The following is a 21408-nucleotide window of genomic DNA, read 5'->3' as shown; positions in this document are numbered from 1 at the left end:
AGTTGGCTATTGAAAGTAACTGCCCTTCTCTCTACGTCATCCATCACAGCTGTAAGGTTGAAATTGAACCTAAAGCACAAAACTGTGTTCAGAGTTTTCATACAGACACTTATTTGCTCTCTGGAGCTGTCAAAGGTGGTTCAGTGTCTTCTTTTCTCTTGTCCTTTTCTAGATTATCGGTTTTCCCCATTGTAATTAGAATGCTTTTTAATTAAATGATGTTCCCAGGCTCTCTAAAAAGGTGTAGAGGAAGAACTCTTCTGTTAGTGATGTTTACTGTTAAGGTCTCAGCAGTTGACAGAAATAGTTAATATTTGAGGGGGAAAATTCAGTGTAGCCGTATTGGCTATGCAGATAAGAGAATTAATGCTGGAGGTTCAAGCTTTATCATCACCTGAAGGTATCAGAAGCTGTTTTGCTTGAAAAATGTGAGATTTGGGAAGGAGGAAAGAAAAAAATGACAGAGCTTAGGGGGTGATAAGTGCGAGACTGTATTCATTTTAGAAGATAATCAAACCATACTCCGTTCAGTGAACGTGCTCTTCAGGGTGAGTAACGAGAGGCATGAAACATATTTGGTGAAGATTTGCATTTCAGAAGGGTTGGCAAGTCTTTTAATTCCCTCCACCAGGGATGGCCAGGAAAGGCATTTCATCAGAGCGCAGCATCCTGTCTTCAGTGATTAAAGGAGATCTCGGATGCGGAAGGAAATGGGCAGCTGCCTTGGCAGAACAGGAGAAAGCTCAATAATACAAAATAGCTCTAATAAAGCCGATCTGAGATCATGTAATGGAAGAATTTTTCCCTCTTTGCAGTCCTCCTAAGCTGTTCTATAGTTTTATTCTTAGCCTCCTGCTTGTTCCTAAGGAATTAAATGTGTCTAATATATTTCTTGGTTGTGCTTGCATGTGGGGCTAAGGCAGAGCATCTTTCCTCTATTACCTTTGCTGTTGGTCTGAATCTGTGTGACCCAGTTTGCTGAGTTCAGACTGAGAAAAATCCTCTGAATGCACTTCTGTTGACAAGAAGATAACTACTTTGCTGCAAGACTGAGTATGAACTCTTGTGTCTGTATTTATGGGAATATATATTTGAATATCATAGTTTTGTGTTGTAAAGTGATGATTAGCAACTTCTTCCAAATGCAGTGAATTATATTGAGAAGAGAGACCTGCTTTTACATTTCCATAATAATTGCACTCAGCTGGTGAAACTGATTCAAAAGGTGTTTGCTTGTCAGCCCTCAGGCCTAAGCAGCAGCACAGCTACTGCAGTGAGTTGAGGACAAGGTTATAGTCTGACCATAAAAGACAATGGCTTAGGTGATTTGTGATGCTTCACCGCTGAAATGGAGAGATGGCTGTCTGAATGGTTCTCCCTGCTTTGTGAACACCCTCTTACCAATCAATGACATTTCTTCTTGGGAATGGATTGCATCAATTTTAAAAAGATCCCTATTCTGATATGAGTAGTCAGCAGAAGTTCTGTTTAAATTGTCTGGTACGTACGTAAATACTAACCTAAAATCTTAAAAATATTGCAGGGAAGCTTTAAAAAAAAAAAGAGGAGAGAAAGGAAGCTATGTTCACGTGCTGTATTTGATGCTGTATATAAGCTAAAAATTTTGGAAGAGTTTGAGCTGGTTCTGTGTTTGGCTTGATTCTTTCAGGAGCTTCAAAGTATTTAACTTGAGGAAGTCTATTACACAGTGTTGTAACTGAACATCAGATGATGTTCAACACAGGAACGTTTCTGCTGAGGAGTGTTCAGCAGCACCCTGTCCTTTTCATTAGTTAAATGTCTCTTGCTGCAGGTAAGGGACTTAGTGGTTCATCTGAATCTGCCTGCAGCTGAAAGAAGATAGCAGATAGGAACTTTCAAGGGATGCTGCTTTCAAGGGAGGATAAAAGCTAGTCTGCTCCACAGCAGTTTAATGTTAACCTCCAAAATGAAATCCTGATCATGTCAATCTGTAATACATTTGGTTGTTGCAGTGTTAAGGATTTGCTGCCTTATTGACAAGACTGTCCCTGGAGTAGACTGTCATCAGCGTGAGCAACTTTGGTTGTGAAACCAGAGAAGATGTGGGTGAGGCTGAAGACCCATATTCACATCAGTATGCAAATGGGGATTTAGGGATCCTCCTAAATGTTCCTGGGGGTGACTGTGCTATAGATATCACAGTAGAAGCTTGCAGGTTGATACAGCAGCCACGAGCTCCAGAGATCACCCTTCTACCACGTATTTTCTTGTCTGTTTGACTTAGGGTTCCCACCTTCTCTCTGAAAGGGAAATATAACCACCTTCTCTTTACACTTGCTTGATTTCTCTGATTAAATCAACAGCTTTACAAGCAGAATTTTTCCTACTGAGTTATTTTTGCTGGTTTCCAATTTTGTGCAACTTGGAAGCTCTAGATCCCACACAAATACAACTCATGCCTTAGAAATACCAACGAGCTAATCTTCAGCACTGTTGTAAAAATTTCATCTTTGTACTTCTATATTTAATAGAGAATGAAGTGTTAGTGGTACCAAGTGTGAGTATGTACTTAAGGAGATGGAAAGCAAAAGGAATTAACATGAGAGGCCTTCTATTTGAAACTCCCTGTGAGAGCTGAGAGATTTGCAATTAATGTCAGTGTGTTTGTTTATAATCAATTTGGGAAGGAGCATTAAGACTGTGCAAACTTCTCAATGTGGAAAGACAGGAATATCAGTGTTAGAAATGCCTGAGAATTCCTTTAAATAGCAGGTTTCATCTTTTCAGATTGCTGCTTGAATCTTACTTAATATGTGATAAAATTTCAAATATGCATTTGCTGATTTTTTTTTTTTTTTTTGGAGACTATATAAAACAGTTTTCTTTAATGTAATGCCATTGTTTGCATGCAGATATGAAATGCAATTTCTCATTGTCAAAATACTATTTTTTTTTTTCAAATTGCAATGACTCTTCATTTAAGAACTACTGTCAGCTGTGATGCAAAATCCTTCAATTCATTTTTGTTATGTGCTTTTCCTTTTCAGGTTATAGCAGTTAAAGCTTAGAATTGTTATCTTACTCAGAAGCTCTCTTGTTAGAGAATGTCACTATGGCACAGTCTTGAGCATGGGCACTCACTTTGATCTTGTCTATGTAGATCCGTGTAAGCGTTCCAACATTGCAGTGTCTGAAGAATCAAGTTATGACACCGTTTTCATCCCTATTCTGCCAATCTAAAGGTGTTTTTGTAAGGTTTGTGGTGAGTTTTCCTAGGCAGTATAGAAGGAGAAAATGCTGTTATGGGTGAGTAATATAAAGGCTGTTATGCTTTGGACTTCAGTAAATGTCATTTTTTGGACTTCTGACAATATCTGTAGTTTGTAAAGACTTTTGCATTCTAAGACTTGCAGACTTCCAAATCTGTCTCATTAGAACACTGCATATGCATATCCTGTTCTACTTTCAAAATCTTTAATAGAAAGTAGGAAATAGAAGTGAGCCAAGATAGACTCTTGAAGTGTCCTCTCAGGTTCATAGAAAACAGTGATTTAGTCTAAAAATGCTGTTCTTCACCAGTTACACAATCATTTAATTATTAGTTGATCTGGATCATATTTCTTCAGTTCTTTAATGAGAATACAAAACAGTTGAACATCTTCGCTTATCCCAGTTGAAATACTTTGCTTTCTATTTTTCCTCTTATCCTCTGGCACATCCAAAACTTAAGATTGAGCTCACTCTTTTTCTCTAATAAATCATAATCATGCTGTATAATCATTCCCTCTATACCAGTAGATTCTCTTCTGTGCTTTGGCCTCCAACTTGCACGTCCCACTGTTGCTGTCGCCGCTGTTGAACCACACCACCCACTTCCTCACTGTGCTCACATCCACTGTTTGCTCTCTGTAAGTGTTCAGCAAGTGTCAGTGAATGTCAGTGGGTGCTGTCCTTTCCACGTGGAGGAATTCAGTTTCACATCTTTGCTTCGTACATGTTCCATGTTAAGACGCCATTCTGTCAGACTGCCCCTCTGCTGCCATCTGTCACACAGCAATAACATGTAGTAGAATATTGGTGGAAAGGTTCAACCTTTACTGCCGTACCACCACCAAAATCCACCTCTGACCTTGTGGACCAATATGATGGCATAGGAGGCATTACTTTTGGAGCAGCCTTTGTATATTAGTTCAGTAGTACATGTATGAAGTTTCAAAATTACATCGGTGCCTATTGAAAAAAAATAATTACTGATGGAGTGAGCAATCATAAAAGCTCAGAGACCAATCTAGCATATTCCTGTAGCTTCAGATTTGCTTCCTTCCTTTCCTGTGGCAACTTCTCATCTCTTGTCCGGTGTCAGGATCTCGAGCAGGGGGAATACAAAGCAGTATCATTTTCTTATTAAAGGTTTAAATCAGACTCTGTTTGAAAGGCAGTGTTTTGGCATCTTTGGAAGACTCATATGGTTTTTAATAAAGTACTCTGATCTTTTGCTGACTACTTTTGTCTAAGAACTGAAACTTTCTTCTTCCACTGCAGTTACTTTGTCTGGCTTTCGCTGTCCCTGACGTAAATCCTGTACAAGTACTTGCATGCTTTGTTATGAAATAGAGGGATGCTTCTCTTGCACCTCTGATCTGTATTGTCATGTTTTTGTGATGTGCATCAGGCAGACAATGAATGCATTAAGTGGGAATGGTTGTTACAACTTTTAAGTGATGAATTAGCTGGAATTAGTCCTTGGAGCATACAAAAGTGGATGCCACTAACTTTGTAGTGCTATTCTTCATCTTGTGCCCAAGGAGAATTGGAAGTATTCTGGGTTGGGATTGCAGCAACAACAAGTGATTGCTTTTGTGCCTGCTTCCAGTTAAAAGCTCCACTTTTCATAGCGCCGTGAGTGACTGGTGCAGGTGCCAGCAGAGCGAGGTTATGTGGTTTGGGGTTTTGTTTGTGTTTTAATTCTCTGTTTGCCTCATTTAGTTGTAGCTCTAAGGCAAAACATCCCTTGGTCCCTGTGTGATCACATGGAACCAGAACAAATTGCTGCATTCCCCAGATTGTTGTGAAGGAGGCAAAATTAATTTGAAAATATGTAGAGAAGTTAAAGTTTTGTTTTTTAAAAAACAAAAAGCTGATGCAAAGTGTAGAGAGAATCTTGGGCTGTGTAAGTGGGGAGGGACACTTCATCTGAGTGGGAAGATACATTTTTGGTCCTTGTCCTGTAAGAAGGGAGTGTATTTAATAGGAGAATAGTGAAGTATTCAGGATCCTTACTATTATTAGATTTTTTAAAAAATGTATACATTGTAGGAGGCAAGGCAGAGCAGAGAGGAGAACTTACTGATAAGGAGCTCGAAGACATTCAGTTACTTCAGTTATGGGCATGTAAGATCTAAACAGAACAGTGCTGGAGCTTTCTGGCTTTGAAAAAAGTGAGTAGTGGATGCTCAACCAGCAGGAAATCAGAAATGGTAGGGGTACAACAGCAGTTTTATTTCTTCTGTGAACACGCATCTAACACAGTATGCGAATGCCATTTCTTCTCAAGATGTCCAGTATATTGTGGTTTTCTAAAAATGACTTTACTCTTGTGTACTGTATTAGACAGTGAATTCTTGCACTGAACTACTGTGGTGGCATTCACACTACAGCTCAGCTATGCTGTGCCCCCTCTTCATCATAGGGAGGGAGAAAACATGATGAAAAGAAAGCACAGAGGTTGAAATAAGAATAGAGAGATCACTCGCCAGTTGTTATCACTGGCAAATAGATGCAGCTCAGGGGAAATTAATGTAATTTATTGCCTATTGCTAACAGGGGAATGAGGCTGCAGTCAGTGCATAATGCTTTTTCTCTGCCACTCCATGGTCACCTTGTGCCCCTTCACTTCCATGTGAACACCCTCCCAGGGAATGCTGTCCTTCCTGAACTGATTCTGTGTGGGCTTGCCACAGGTTGCAGCTCTCCAAGCACTGCTCCAGCATGGCTTCATACTATGAGCTTCATCCTCCAGGAACTGTTCCACATGAATCCCCACAGGTGGCGGCTCCCCCAGACCAGCAGGGGAGCTCTGTATGGCCACATCCTCCTTCAGACCACATCCACTGCTACACCATGGGCTCCTCTGTGGCTGTGCATGGAGATCTGCTTCATGTGGTGCCCCATGGGCTGCAGGGAACAGCTTGCTCTATCATGGGCTCTCTTCAGGCTGCAGCTTCCTTCAGGCTACAGTCACCTGCAGTAGGCAGTGGGAGCTGGCTTTTATCTGACACAGGGCAGCTGTGTGACTGCTCATAGAAGCCTCCCTGTACCAAAATCTTGCCGCATAAGCCTAATACACCTATTTACATGAATAATATTGAAATGTGCTGGTATTTATTAACAGCAAAATTAAAGAAAAAGAACAATTGTGTCCATGTTATTCTCTGAGGGTAATAATTGACTGTTACAATGAGAGTTTATGAAGTAACACTCCTGTGTAATTATACATATCCATCCAACTTGTGTGATGCATTCCGGATGCTGGATATAATTTGGTGATGAAGCTCAGAAGAGACTGAGTTGAGACTGTCGGTGTCATCCTCAGAGAAAGCTGGATGTCTAGACATATCATCATTTTCTTCCTCAAGTCATAGTTTGAAGCTGTAAAACCTCTCATCTGTCTCTACTGCAGGCTATCAGTTGTAGGATGGCACTGTTTGTTAGTTAATGCTGCTAAAATAAGAACAAAAGGCAGCTTAAGAAACTAATGCAGCCAACATTTCTACTGCTTTAAAGACTTTGGAAGGAAGCTAAAGTTAATAAGTACTGGTTTGGTTTTAAAATACAATTGCAGGACCTTAGATATTCCAATAACACAACTGAACAAATGAGAATTTCCTCTTGAACACGGGCACTGATGCTGGGCAAGATATTTGATTCTCCTAATCAGGCATTTGCAGACCAGGCATGCACAGCTTGTTACCAAGGCTTTCTTAGTAACTTTGTGAGAGAGGCACTTTCAAGTGCAGCATGGCTGTACCAAGGCAGACATTTGATCTAGTCTGAAGAGGTCAGTGGCAGAGCTTCTTTCTTGTTGCTGCCAGTAAAGGAAGCCCTGCTGTTGAGTGAAGTAACTTATATGATCATGCCTGCCTTTTAAATGTCTTATGTTCAGTAGGAAGAATCCTTCCCAGCTGCCATAAGTACCAGATGAATACAAAGCCTGCCAATTTTGTTCTAAGACTCTGGAGGACCTATTAAAATGGCACATGTTAGATTCAAGCTCACATATGGTCTGATGTAGTTAAACTTCTCTTTTGTATGGAACAGTTCAAGAGATGGGGAACTGCTGCACAGAAATGATATTTGAGTTTTATTAAGAAAAAGCTACATTCATTAAAAAAAAAAAAACACCCACAACATACAGTATATAAAATGATTAAAATAATGACCTACTACTTTATCAGTGACTGGCATAAAACTCTTTTGCACTTTATTTTGGCTTCTTAAAAAAGCCTGTTGCAAACTGAGAGTCCAAGTGTCTTGGCTCAGATTTTGGACAATGTTTTCAGCTTTATATTAGATTACCTTTAGGTGATCCTTTTGGTCACTTTCTACATCTGTAAATTTTTGCCTTCACCCCTAAAATGTTTTTTTTTTTTTTTTTTAAATTAGTGGTCAGTTCATCAAATTCCACCTGAATTAAGCTCTTTTCCAATCCACTTTCCAATCAGCAAGTCAACTCTATCTACTGAAGTGAAAATACATGACTTATTGCATAGCTCCTAAGTAAAACACACTAGAAACAGCAGAAGAGAATAGGGTGGACAAGAGTTGCTCGTAGGAATCAGCCTACGATTCTCTGCTCTTCTCCTTTTAGCCTGCATGTGTTGAAAACTGGAGAAACAGGACGAAGGCATCATGAGATGTTTGGTGCTGAGTCATGTGCGAAATACCGTGTTAAAGTCAAAAGCGTTGCTGTGACTTTAAGTTAAACAGGTTAGCAGATGGTCTGTATCAGTCATGTGTAATGTACTAGTTCATGTGCTTGCTATGATTCCAGAAAGGAAGGCACTCAGCCTTGGTGAGGTATTGACTGAAATGTCATTTGTTGGAGCCAACAAGAAAGGAAGGGAGAAAAGGTAATATTCTGTCCCTTGGGATGCTGAGAACTCCAAGCTGTGTAGCATCAGATGGACTTCCCATTGGACAGGGTGCAGTGTTGCATGTGTGGAGAGGCTCACCAGTATTATGGCCTACAGAATTCTTATGGGATTTTCTTGGAAGACAACAACTTTAGTAATCATTTCAGCTTTCTTTCAGACTGAAAGAAAGTTTGCATGTGAGCATGCAGTTTTGGTGTAAGGTATTAAGACAGGGACACAGGCTATGCTTGCTCAGGGTAGTTGGCATATCGGCACTGACTCGTGCACCATCTGAAAGGTTCAGATATTCTGACACTGTGCATGCTGTTGCATACTGAACAGTGTCCTTTCTGGACACTGTTTTGATGCTGCTGTTGAATTGGTTTCCATACGGAGTGCAGGGCTCCAGAGGTGGTGGGCAATTTGATACTCTTCAAATAGCAGAAACTAGGCTGTCTGACTTTCACCACAAGCACAGTGGAAAAACAGGCTAAAACTGGAATCCTGAGGATTAAAAGATAGAGCAGATAGCTTAAAAATACTGAGAAGACATCGATTTGTGAACCAGAACGATGATACAGAATCAACATTTTTCCAAGGGAAGTTATTGTTAGCAGTTATTTATCTAAAAGCCGCCAGCAGTGAGAGAGAAGTTCTGTTGAATTTTTCTTACTAGGATGTCAATTTTATGTCTGTTGTGGCTTTTAAAATGTTATGTTTGTTTCTAGTTTGAAAAATAGGGACAAAGTAGGGAAGGAGCAGTTAGTAAAATATGTAACTCAATTTTAGTATGTGTTTGGAACTGCTTTCAGTTAGAAAGAAGGGCTAGCAGAAGTAGCCCATGATGTTCCAAAGCAGGATGTAACCATGTAACATGTAACCACCAAGGCTAGCAATATTCCAGGGCTCCTTATCCTCAGTCTGTCTTAATATCCTAACCTACATTTTCTTACAGGAATTGAAGAACAGTTTGTCACCATTTTTGTTGCTAAAGCATACGAAATATCCTAAACTTGCTTTTCACGACCTTCATAAAACTGAACAAGTCTGTCTTTGCCATTCTTTTTTTTCCTAATGAAGCATATGTGTTAAATTGTCATTTTGTTCCTTTGGAATCATTACAGTATCTGAAGCTGCAGTCTTTTTATCACCACAGGTGGTCATAGGGCAGAATGGAGCAATGTAACATACCATTGTCTCATGCTTTGCATGACATAGTTATTAATATACACAGCAACTAGATTTTCTTTTACTGTTTGCAGCACCACACACTTGATTCCTGTTCATTTTGTCCTTCATTTTAAGCCTGAGATTTTTGCAGCGTGTTGCCTTGACAGTTACCCTTTCTGCTCACTCTCCTTTTTAAAACCTAAGGACAGTACCTTCTACCTGTCTCTACTGAATTTTATAACGTGGATTGCAGACATTTCTTCATTTGGTTTAGCAACACTGCCTCTCTAAGCATGTGTACCCCCCTCTGCCCTTGTTTTGTTCTCAGAATTTATTTGCCAGTCACTAGAAAACATTAACTTTCACAAGGACCTGGGCAGACCTTCAGTAGGGCTATCTCCACTGAAACTGACTATTAATACTTACTTGTTGAGAATAGTTTTTAGTGTGCATCTTTCTTGTTATCAATTCATTTTCAGTATTTTTGCCTGGTTCATCTAAGAGCTGGCCCTAGTTTGAGCCAGAGGGTGGACTAGAGACCTGCTGAGATCCCTTCATCCTGAGCCACTCTATGATCCCAGTCTTTCTCGCATCCCTCTTAGCTTTTCTTTTTGCCCTTTGCGATCGTCACTGGAATTTTGACAGTTCTTGCTCATATCACAGGGAGTGCTTTCAGCAGTTCCTCATTTTCTGTGTGGTAGTGCTGACACTACATCAAAAATATATAGCTCATTTTACCAACTGCACAAAACCCTAGACTCCACCTGATTTGTTTTTAAGTCTGTGTGACAACGTGACATCAGTTTCCAAATGTGTTGTCTCCCTGTGGTTTGCTGGTGGCATCAGCACTTCTCAGCAGTGACACAGCTCCAGTGAGACTGTGATTGTCACCTCTTGGGCTGCACTGCTGTACTTGAAAGTAGGTGTGAAGGCAGCGAGCTGTCCTGCAGTCTCAAAACAACTTACTGCCTTACAGCTTCACAGGTTTGATCTTGCATTCTGCACAGGCCTCAATAAATGCAAGAATCTGTATGCTCGTCATACATATACATCACCCCTCCCCGCTACTGCTGCCACTGTGGACTGTTCATCAAACCTAAGAAGCAACTGAAGAACGGTGGGGCTTTTTGGGCTGTCGACTGGAGGGGATCAGGCATCGCCTGCCCCTGGTGAGAAGCAGCAGTTTTTCCTTCCTCTAATCCTGCCTTTACCAACGTGGTTTCTATTCATCACTGTGCTCAGTGGCACAGGGCAGGATGCTCCCCCCCGCTCCCATGTCGCCACTTCATAGCACATCACTTCCAGGGGAAGTGGCAGTGGAGGGGGTGATGGCTGCTTGGAAATGTATCTGTGAGCAGATGGTGAGGCAGATTATTGTTCATCCTAGGGCGATGATGATGATGATGTGCCAGCTAGCTGCTGGTTGTCCATCAGAATTAATCAGGAGATTCTGTGGCACGTGATCAGCAAAGCCACTGCTCCCTCCTGGGAAAAGGGAAGGAATAAGAGAGAAGCAGCTCTGTAAAGCCAGTTATCAGAGATGAACATATTTCCAAAGACAGGAGAAGCTTCCTGTGGAGAGGAGGCTATTTAAGAAAAACGGGAATGTTTTTAGTGTTTTGTTTTTAATATGTTCTCGTGCTCTTTTATGTTTCTGCTCTACGCCTAGCTCCTAAAAAGCAACGGTAAATTTGATCACTTTCTTCTTGCCTTTATCTCACTGGAATTGTAGAACACCTGAAATAAAAATGCATAGAGGTTTATAAAACCTTTATGAATACTGGCTGCATGTATAGCATGAAACATTACTCATGGATGTGCCTGGTTTGGGTTTTCGCTCTGTGTCAGAGGAAAGGACTTGAGACTTACTGTGCTGGAAACACTTCACAAACATGAACTCCTTGTATACTCACAATAAAAACTAGGCAAAAGCTGAGTCAACCCTCTGAGCTGAAAGACAGTATCAGAGGTACAATTCAGAAGTTTCCACGCTTTGCTGATTTGAAGGGTAGTTTACCCTTCAAAGTGGTGTGTCTCTTTTTTTTTCTTTTCTTTTTACTGTTTGACTGAACTGGTTAACAAAGTCCTGAAACAGCAGATGTGGATTATGTTTAATCAAAGTAAGAAATAAAATAGGAATTACATTTTTGATATTGTTTCTGTAATGGGAGACAACAGTAAATTGAGATTGCTTAGATAAGCTGTCGGTCTATCTTATTAACTCAGTAAAATTTGTTAAACTTTTTACTCAGCTTCTGTTGTCCAGTCATGGCACAATCCTTTCAATGCACAAGAACTCTGACCTCCAAGGATATGTTTTGCTGGAGTGTGATTTATGGAGAACTTATGTCTCTGGAGATGTTTCAGGTGGTACATTAAATACTTTATTACCTAGAGCTGTTGGACATGTACCATCTACCTTAGTACTGCGTTTTCAACAGGCATGCATTGTGAGATGTAGAAGGTGGGATGGAATTGATTTTCTTAACCACTTCTCTTTCCCTTTACGCTTTCTTTTTAAATGATGGCATAGTTTTAGGCCATTAAAAAGGTACTTCCTGTGTCAAATAATCTGAGGTCTCTGTCTGCTCTGTGACAGCAAACAGAAAGCAAGGCAAAGGCAATTTAAGCTTTTTTGGCTCTTGTTTTACAGGTGGTCAAATTTGAGACATTGGCCATAAGAGGAAATTTACTTGAAATAGAAATGAGATAGAATGATATCAAGAGAGGTAGTCCCTCTGGACTCTCAGGATTTGCAGATGTCAGGGAGGCTTTTTATTGCTTTGTCTGGCATTACTATAAGCTTCATCAGTATGTCTCCTTAACAGCTCCATGAGTGATATGGCAGATGACCAGCAGGTTATTCGAGACAGCAGTAATCTTTAGGTCAGAAAAATTTATAAAACACTCCTGATGCCAATAAGTCCTTTTTCCTTGCTTATGTTACAGATGATGAGAGTTGAAAATAAATTACTGACTTGTTTCTGGTTAGATATAAGTCAGGCTGAACTGGTAAATCAGTCTTGCAGGCTTTGTTTCTGATAAATTCTAACTCTATCTTTGCAGGACGATTCTTGGTATTTTGCATCTTTAGCACCTTTTTTTCTCCTAGTTGTCTTTTAATAACAGATGCAATCTCAGGAATTAGTTTATTTCTGTGTCTCTGCCCTTCCAAATGTTTTTTTCTTTTCTTTCTTTTTTAAGTTATTCTTGGTGTGCAGGTTGCTGGAGTGAGACAGGCTTAGAGAAAGATATATAGTCAGGGATGCTCTATAACTCCTAAATATTTTGCTGCTGATAAGAAGACTGTTACACATCTTATGCAATGAGAAGTTTCCTGTTTTTTTTCGTGAGCATTACATGCTTTTACCATGAAACCTGTGATAAGAGATTGGAGTGCAGTAGGGAAGAATTGCAGAAATGACAATTTTTAACGTGTGCATTTGCCACTTACTGCTATCACACTGGACTATCACTTTAGTTCTTTTCATTTACATAGGGCCATGTGGTTCTCACTGCATGAGTTAGAGGAAAAAGGGATGGGTCAGGTAGGAGAGTTTCCCTGTGGTGCTTTCAGTACTGTTCCCTGTTACTGCGATGACATAGCAAGTGAAAGGCAGGCAGGCACTGAGTGCACCACCTTTGGAGGCAGCTTTCCATCTCATTGCTTTGGACTTCCCTTTCCAGCCTTCTGCTGGTTCGGGCAGTGGCTCTGAGCACAGGGTTTTGTGCAGCAGGTAGGGTCCTGCTCAGCTATAATCCTTTTCTGGCCACTGGGTGCAGATTTGGGTGTTTTGTTAGTCTTGGCCAGTTTTTACAAGGAATGGGGAAAAGATGGTAAAAAGAGTAAAGGAAAAAGCACACTTTCTCCATTAAGGGATTTTTTAAAAGACATTTCACTGAGAAGAAAAAAGAACTTGACAGGCATGGCTGCATGGAAGAGCAGTTAAAGGAACAAAGAAGATTACATTGATACTACAGTTTTCTTGATTGCAAGTCACAAATGAGGTTTCACGTGATAAAATGTAACATATTAATAATACTTTGCAATGCAGCAGAGCCAATAGGGCATTCAGGCAAAGTGTGTCTGTACACGTCAGAAGGGAATTGGTCAACTTTTGTACAACTGAGGATACAAGGCAGTTGATGAGAAAATGCTAATCTGCATCCTTTTTATTGCCAGCAAAACGTGAATCCTCAAAAGTCAATTGGAGAGCAATACCTGTTCTTATTACATGCTATTGTATAGCTTGGCAGTGCTGGGGCACCCTTCAAAAACTGCAGGCTGGGAGCACGGTCTGTTGCGCCAGTAAACAGCAGATTTGGTGAGTGCTGTCTGTTCCAGACCTTCAGAGAGGAAGGTAGGAGGACAGTGTCTGCTCTGATGATATGCTGCCTTTGTTCTGAAGTAACCAGCATCTGAAAAACCCGCTTTGTTCCATGTTAAGGGCTTCCAGAGCCTCTCAAAGAAACAAAGGGAAAGCAGGCTGAAGAGCAGCGTGTCCTCTCTGCTGGCCCATCTTGCAATGCCATTGAACAGTGCTAGAAAGAACACGGCGTTGCTTCCTCCTCCTCGCTGTTGCCAGCTGCTGCCATCAGGCTCCCAAGGCCGGCTTCTGCTTGAGGCCCTAGTATGGAAACCCACGCTTCTGGCAATGGCTTCTTGGCCTTTCAAACACTGCCTTGGGAGGAGGTTTTAAGCACTCCCTTCTTGGTCTTTGTTATTGAAGAGATTCCTGATGGGTATGTGAGCAGATTTGCATGAAATAAAAAGCCTCAGATTCCCTTGTGTAACCTTCTTTTTAACTGGAGTTTATTATAATGAGAAGAAAATGACATTTTAGATTTTTTTTATTAACCTCCATTGTTCTCCATTGGTGGCCATAGTAGCCTTGCGGATTGGAAACTCAGACAGTAGGGAATGTTCCTTGCTACACATAAACTCTGAAGGGAATCTGAAAGTAAAGGTTTTCAAGTGTTGGCATTTCTGAGCCATCTTCTATTGAGAAAAATGTCTGTTTTGATGACAAGTAGCATAGCAGGTGTGTCAGAGCTGTAAATCCCTGTTCTTGGGGAATCTCTTGCATGTTTTTAAAGGGATTCGGGAGTTACAGTAAACATAGAGGAACAGATCTCTCAGAAAATCAGAAGTTGTTTGTTAAGCTGTTGTGGTTTAACAAACTGATCTCAGGCATGGCAAGTATTTCATGTTTACTTGAAACAGAGGAGTAGGAGTGTGGGTGGGTCTTAAATGGATCTCAGTACGTTCCTCTTCTTTGATTTCCCTGCCACTGAGTGCTTGGGATTTTCAAGGATGAGAAATGCTGTCCTTACGTATTCTAAGGTGTTGCCAAGGGTGTCTTATCTCAGCAGTTCCTATTTTTGTTAACAGCAGGGTTCGTTTTGTGCCAAGGAAGTCCAGAACAAGTGCTGGACACTATTTTTGGCCATCTGTACTAACACTGTAGCAGCACCATTTTTCTAAGTTATTCCAGTGATAATGTGACTGCCTGAGTAAAAACTCACTCTGCAGCTGAACAGAGACCTTCTGTTTTCAGGACTGGCAGTTCCTCAGTTTTTATACGTTTACACACTGCTCTCAGTTTTATGCATTTACACACTGAACATATGCACCAACTAAGTGCAGTTTTATTCTGACTGCAGTCAGACACTAGTTAATGGCAATTACAAAATAGATTTATTTCACCGTTTGCTAATAGTGCTGTGTTAGAGAGTATGCCTGTATCTCTTTTTCAAGTAGCCATTTTCTTATATTTTAAACAAATTGTTTTGATTGTTCTTTGAATGTTGGAGAATTGCAGTTTTGAGCCCTCTTGAGCATGTTTCTGGCAGTATTACCTCATCTAATTCAGAAATAGTGCTGCTGCATAAGTGCCCTTAAATGCTGTGTCTGCCACATCTATATTATAATAATAGAAGCTTTGAAAAGAAACTGATTGACATTAACCCCAAATTAAATGTTTACTCTCTGTTTAATACCTGGTGGGCAATTCAGTGCTCTGAATCTATATCAAAAAAGAAAAATGTTTAAGAAATATTATTCAGGCTCAAAATCAGGAACTCAAAAAGTCAGAGCTGTACCGTGGCATGCATATATTACGAAATGTTGTTGATTGTATGATTAAAGACTGGGTTTTGCCCTCAATGAATTCACAAAATCAACCTTTTTTGGAGGCTGCTTTAGTGTGTTTTACAGCAGAAGTATATAAGACTGCTTCCCAAACCTGTTGTACCTGTTGGTTAGACAGCGAATGCAGCCCTGAGGAGCTAGATCTCATGTTCCTGCCTCTGCTGTGGGTTCTTGTATCATGTTGAGCAGACCAGTGAAAAAGCATTTGCAGCTGAACGATCCTTGCTCATCACCTACTTTGCAGAAAGCTGCCTTGAAATCTTATGGTCTGATGCTGGGAAGGATTGATCTCATAAATGTTTCAGTGGCAGAGCTGGATGTTTTGTTCCAGAATTTGGGCTCCCTAAACAGTGACTTTTCCTACATGTGGTCCAGTGTTTGTACCCTGAGGAGCTCTAAAAACAGCGTGTGCTCTGATCTTACCAGGGTGCCCAGACGGGACTAAAGTAAAACCGTACACTTTCTGTGTTACGTTTCAAGACAGAGTACTGCAGTCAGCCTTGGGCTCTGGCATGTCCTCAAGAGCCTGAGATCCAGTGGGCCATGAAACCTCTCTTAGAAAGATGAGATGTGGCACTGCGTTTTACGTAACACACTGTGCTCTGTAATTGGCTTTTTTTAATGCATTTATAGAAACACTGAGTTACTTGCAGGGAGAATAATATTGCTGTGGTGTTCAGGAGACAGGTTTATTTGGTGGGTTTTTTTCTGTCCTTTGCCTTAAGCAGAAGTCAAATATGAATGCAGATGGGCCTATGTGTCTCCACTATGGGGAGAAAAGAGATGGGGAGAAAGAAGGCTAGGTGGTACAGTTGGCAGGAAATTCATCTTTCCTGGGGACAGACGTGTTTCCCTCTCAGGCACACTGAGTTGCTTTCTCACTGAGATGCTAGGGATGGATTCATGAAGGCTGAGTAGTCCCTTTAGCTGGAAGAGTCACTAAAGATCAGCACATCCTGAAGTCTAATCTGCATTATCATTAATCCAGTCAACCGCCAACTGTTTTAACAATTAGCTCTGTTACTAGCTTTGATCATTAAAGTCATTAAATCTCTCTTTGCCTCAGTTTAACCCCCTCAGGTTCCTGTTGCTAGTAAGTGACTGTCCTTATAAGCTAACATGGAGTGTGTTGTGGTAAATAATGATCCAGGTCTGCGTAGCCACTCGACCTACTATTCCTGTCAGTAATGATTCAGGGGAGAAGTGCCTTTAGGTGCTGTCCTAAATAGTCCTCTAAATCCTGAAAATCAGTGAGAAACAAAAGGAACTTAATTATAATTTGTACTGACAGCTCTGCCTATTACTTAGACTGCAAAGTATTTCCATTAAATTAGTTTGGATTGTTTATGGAGGGAAGATACAAGAATTGCTCTGTTTTTCTTTCCTTTTTTAAAATATATATTCTGTGCAAAACTTGTCAAATGCTTACTTTATGCTGAGCTCTTCCATTCTACGCATCCACCTAAGTTTAAACTGCTTAGGAAAAGCTCATCAAAATCAGTTTGGCTGTTTTGAAGAATGGGCTGAGAAAGCGGAATAAGAGATGGGGAAATGTAGTTTCCTTTGTCTGTGTTGTAATGTTCTAAATGGCAAGTTCTGTAATGAAGAGATCTTTTGTCTCTAGCTTGTCTGGCATCTTTCTGGATCCCTGTTGGTAGGAACCTAGGAACTCCTGTCTTTTCCTAGTCCGTTAATAGTCTCTTTTTCACATCAAATGAAGCACTTGGAGTTAGAAAGTGCTGAAATTCATGTTCCTTGTGCATCCTGTGACATTTTCTCTTCCACAGATTTTTTTATTTTCCATACTGTGAAAGATGAGCTGTGTGCATGTAATGGACTTTATGTCTGTTTTACTGCAGAAGAACTAAAAACTTGTGAGAGTCAGGGAAATAGTGCAAGAAAATGGCAGCAGCAGTCACAGGAACGTGATCTGATGATCCTCCAGACCAGCTATGTTTCTGTGTTGTTTCAGACTGGTCGTTTTTATGTAAACTTCTCTAAGGCTGTCAGGAACTGTTTTGCCTAGTCAGTTGTGATGCCCAGTTCTAGAGCATGGATGATGATGGATTAAATAATTGCATGCTTATTGCTCAAACAAGATTCAGAGAAGCAAGTTTCAGTATCTAAAGGGGAGCTACAGGAAGGAAGGGGGCAGACTCTTTAGCAGGGTCTGTGGTGATAAAACAAGGAGAAATGGCTTCAAGCTCAGAGAGGGTAGATTTAGGTTGGATATAAGGAAAAAATCTTTTACAGTGAGGGTGGTGAGGCGCTGAAACAGGTTACCTAGTGTTGTGGTTGACAGCCCTGCCTTGAGACTTTAGAGGCGAGGCTGGATAAGGCCCTGGAGTTGGACTAGAGGCCACTCAGAGGTTCCATCCAACTCTAAGTGTTCTTTGTTTCTATGAGTCTGTGATCTCTTAGGTATCTCAAACCAAGCACTGCTCCAGTCAGCAGACAGTGCTGAAATTCTGCTATCTGTGCCTTTGATCACCCCCCATGTAGTGGTAATAATGCTAAAAGAAGGTCATAGCAGACTTTGAAATAAATTACCTTAATGTTTTGTGCTTGTTGTCAAGAATAAACAGTTGGGTGAGATGAATGCTGGAGTAATAAAAATGTGTTGAATGACCACAGCTTAAAGTACAGCGTGATGCACCTAACATCTTTTGTAACCATCTGTGAACATGGAGCTCATCAACTGGAAACTGCAAAGGCGGAAGAAAGGTCTGGGAGCGTTGCTAGAGCTTGTGATAATTGAAACAGCTCCTCCATGATCTTAAAAGGTCTCAGTGGCCATTGAAGAAGAACTAATGCCATTGGGATTTGGGGATATCTCATCTGGAGAGTTACATATACTTCAGCTTTTTCTGTATAGCAGAAGGATGAGAGCAAACTGGAGAAAGTGTGTTATGAGACAGATAGCCTGGCCAAAGGGATGGGTGGCCAATTTTATTAGGGGGAGATGAATGCATGGCTTGTTTAGACTTGCAAAATGAAGGTGGAGGGAATTAGTAGGACAGCAGTTTGTAAATATATCTGAAGGATTAGCAACTAGATGGAAGCTAGCTGAGGTGAGGTGCATTTTTTGGCACAACAGGACATAGGTTTGAAATGAATGGGAGTAAACTGAGGTTGTAAGTATCAGAATAGTGTGAGTTTGAGGCAGCATCCCAAAGAGCAGAGTGAAAGAAAAACCCCTTTGGCTGGATATGAGCTTGATCCTTCTAGGTACTGGAACAGACTGCCTTGGGAGGCTGTGGGTGCCTTATCCGTGGAGGTGTTCCTGGGACCCTGCCTGTAGCAGGGGGCTGGAACTGGATAGGCTTTAAGGTCCCTTCCAACCCAAACAATTCAGTGTTTGTATAGAAGGCCTTGGGCAGATTCATTTCAGTTAAATGTGTAAATATGTGATGAACCAAGCTAACATAATGGAAGCAATGTTAACTCTGATGTCTCCTATCTCTGCTAGCTCCTCTTGCACCATCGCTGTGTTTTTGCACACAGAATTACAGCAGATATAGCACACATGCTTTGGGCATTGTGCGTGTAATGCATGTGGGAGGTTGACCTTTTCCTTCTCTCAAGTGAAATGAAGTCATTGGGAATTGTCTGTAAATGTGCTGGCCCTATACTTCAGGGCTTGAGCTGCTTTAATCACAGTGTGCTTCAGGGAGCCAGATGACCAGCGTATCTGTCCTTGAGAATGTGGGAGCAGATGAGATCTTTCACGTGGCTGGTTTTTAACATGCTTTTATGTGTGTACCTGAACAGGATATATGTGCTCTCTGTTGGTATTTCCAAGATGCAAGAAAGCTCCATGTTATCTACATGCCCTGCCTCGTGCAATGTCTTTGAATGGAAAGCCATCAGTTCTGGATATACTGAAGGAAGAAATATGTCATCAGAGTGGGAACGTTGCCATTCTCAAGCTTTGGATGGCCTTCACTTCACGTTTGTCGTATGCAATACATGTTCGTAAGGAGCATGTGTCACTGCTGATGTGATGTGCCATGTCATAAAAGCTCTGCTGACATTTTGTGACCTCTTAATGTCTAACAGAAGAGGTTTGCAAGATATAAATGCCATCTGCCATGGGAAACCAACTTCTCAGTTCTCTAATCACATACTCCTCTTCTGAAATGCTACATCACCACAAAAAAAATCAGCATATTAATGGAGGAAGCCTGTCATTTCACTCATTCTCAGATTCTTTACATAATTCATCTATTAATTTTATTTTCTGCTTATGACAAACCCTGAAGGGTGGAAGTTGCAGAAAAACCATGATAGCTTCAGGAGTTCCGTTTCATTAGAGCTCTATTTATTGTCTGATTCTTTGGTGCTGTGAATTGGAACTGTTTTCCCTATGATTTTTATCTCTTGCATATACTCACTCATGGGATTCACAGATGGACATGTTTTCACAGCACGAGCTGTCTCAGGAACGTGCAACAGGACCTTGTGGCTGAAGTTAGGGAGTAGGTTGTAAAAAGTAGAGAGTTTTCCTCGTCTTTGTTCACTTAGACTGTTATGGCAACTGAGATGTGCTCGTTATTTTAAACTGATTTAACTTGTGCCAGTTTTTCACACTGATAGCCTCAGATGTGGGATAAGGAGACCAAACTTTGGCTTCAATCGTTGCCAGGCTGATATCTTGTATAGTTGTGCTGCTTTTGAAATTTTGAAAGCAGTGGCAATTTTTGTAGGATGAAAAAGTAAGCAGTGTTTTGTGCTTTGATAGGAGAAGAGAACATTTTATCCACCTACCCTTTACATTGCTTACTGCTGGTGTCAGGTGTTAAAGCTTTTACATGTAGGTAGGACAAACTTTATAAGCTTTTGCAGGAAGTTTGCACATGTTACAGGCCCCATATACAGCACAATTCACAATTGGGTTAATTTACAATGAGCAATACATATTTTAGACAGTGCTAAGGTACAGAACTGCATTTCTGCGGACTGGTGAAAGGGTACTGATTCTGCTTCCTGTCCTGAAGTGTTTTTATGTGTTTTCCAAGAGCTGCAGAAGCACGGTCTAGCCCTCACAGCCAAATGGGCCTGTTTTAATCACTTTGCTACAGGTGGGGAGGGAGATATGCTGAAAAATTAGGTGATAAGACCAACAAATCTGTGAATGCAGAAACGCAAGGTTCCAGAAGTCCTGGTTTGCACACTTGTCTCATCTTACTGTGCTCCAGTACCATGGGCCAGCCCCCTCCATCCAACTGTGTTTGTACTTACCATCAATGATATAGCAGGCTCCAATACTGATCCTGACACTTACTTCTGGACATAAACATAGCCAGAGGAGAGCCATGAAGATGATCAGAAGGCTGCAGCAACTCTCCTATGAAGGCTGAGAGTGTTCAGCTTGTTTAGCTTGGAGGAGAAGGCTCCAGGGAGACCTCATTGTGGCCTTCCAGTACTTGAAGGGAGCTTACAAGCAGGACGGGGCCAACTTTTTATATGAATGTGATAGTGACAGGACAAGGAGGAATAGCTTTAAACTAAGGGAAAGGAGATTTAAGTTAGACATTAGGAAGGAATTCTTTACTCAGAGGGTGGTGAGGCACTGGCACAGGCTATTTATACAAGCCATGGATGCCCCATCCCTGGAGCTGTTCAGGGCCAGGTTGGATGGGACTCTGGGCAGTCTGGTCTGATGGGTGACAACCCTGATTGTGGTAGCAGGGTTGGAATTGGATGGGCTTTAAGACTCCCTTCCAACCTAAGCCGTTCTATGATTTTATGATTTCCCTGATACAACTTATCCTCAGGCTTCCTGTTAGTGAAAAAGAGACTTTTTTCTTTTGTTATTAGGATACTGAGAGATGATCCTATATATTTTTAGGTACCACGGAAAGGGTAAGTGAAAAATCACACAAGAAATCCAAAAGTCTCAGAGTATGCTGGCATATGTAAGTAAGTTTTGGGGAGGCAACAGGATTTGCTATTGTACAGAGTTTCAAGGCT

At 41.0% G+C, this 21408-nt stretch overlaps 1 protein-coding gene across 2 annotated transcripts in view; it reads left to right on the top strand.

Moving 5' to 3' along the window:
* GTF2E1 (general transcription factor IIE subunit 1) overlaps positions 1 to 21408 on the top strand; it is a 51805-nt gene that overhangs the window by 17782 nt on the left and 12615 nt on the right. The gene's annotated exons all lie outside the window — the stretch shown is intronic.

The sequence above is a fragment of the Centrocercus urophasianus genome, unplaced genomic scaffold, assembly GCF_019232065.1.
Source record: "Centrocercus urophasianus isolate 14NV4802_14NV808 unplaced genomic scaffold, USGS_Curo_1.0 seq_12, whole genome shotgun sequence".
NCBI lineage: Eukaryota > Metazoa > Chordata > Aves > Galliformes > Phasianidae > Centrocercus > Centrocercus urophasianus.
The sequence above is the reverse complement of the archived record's forward strand: the minus strand, read 5'-3'. Positions and strand labels throughout refer to the sequence as shown.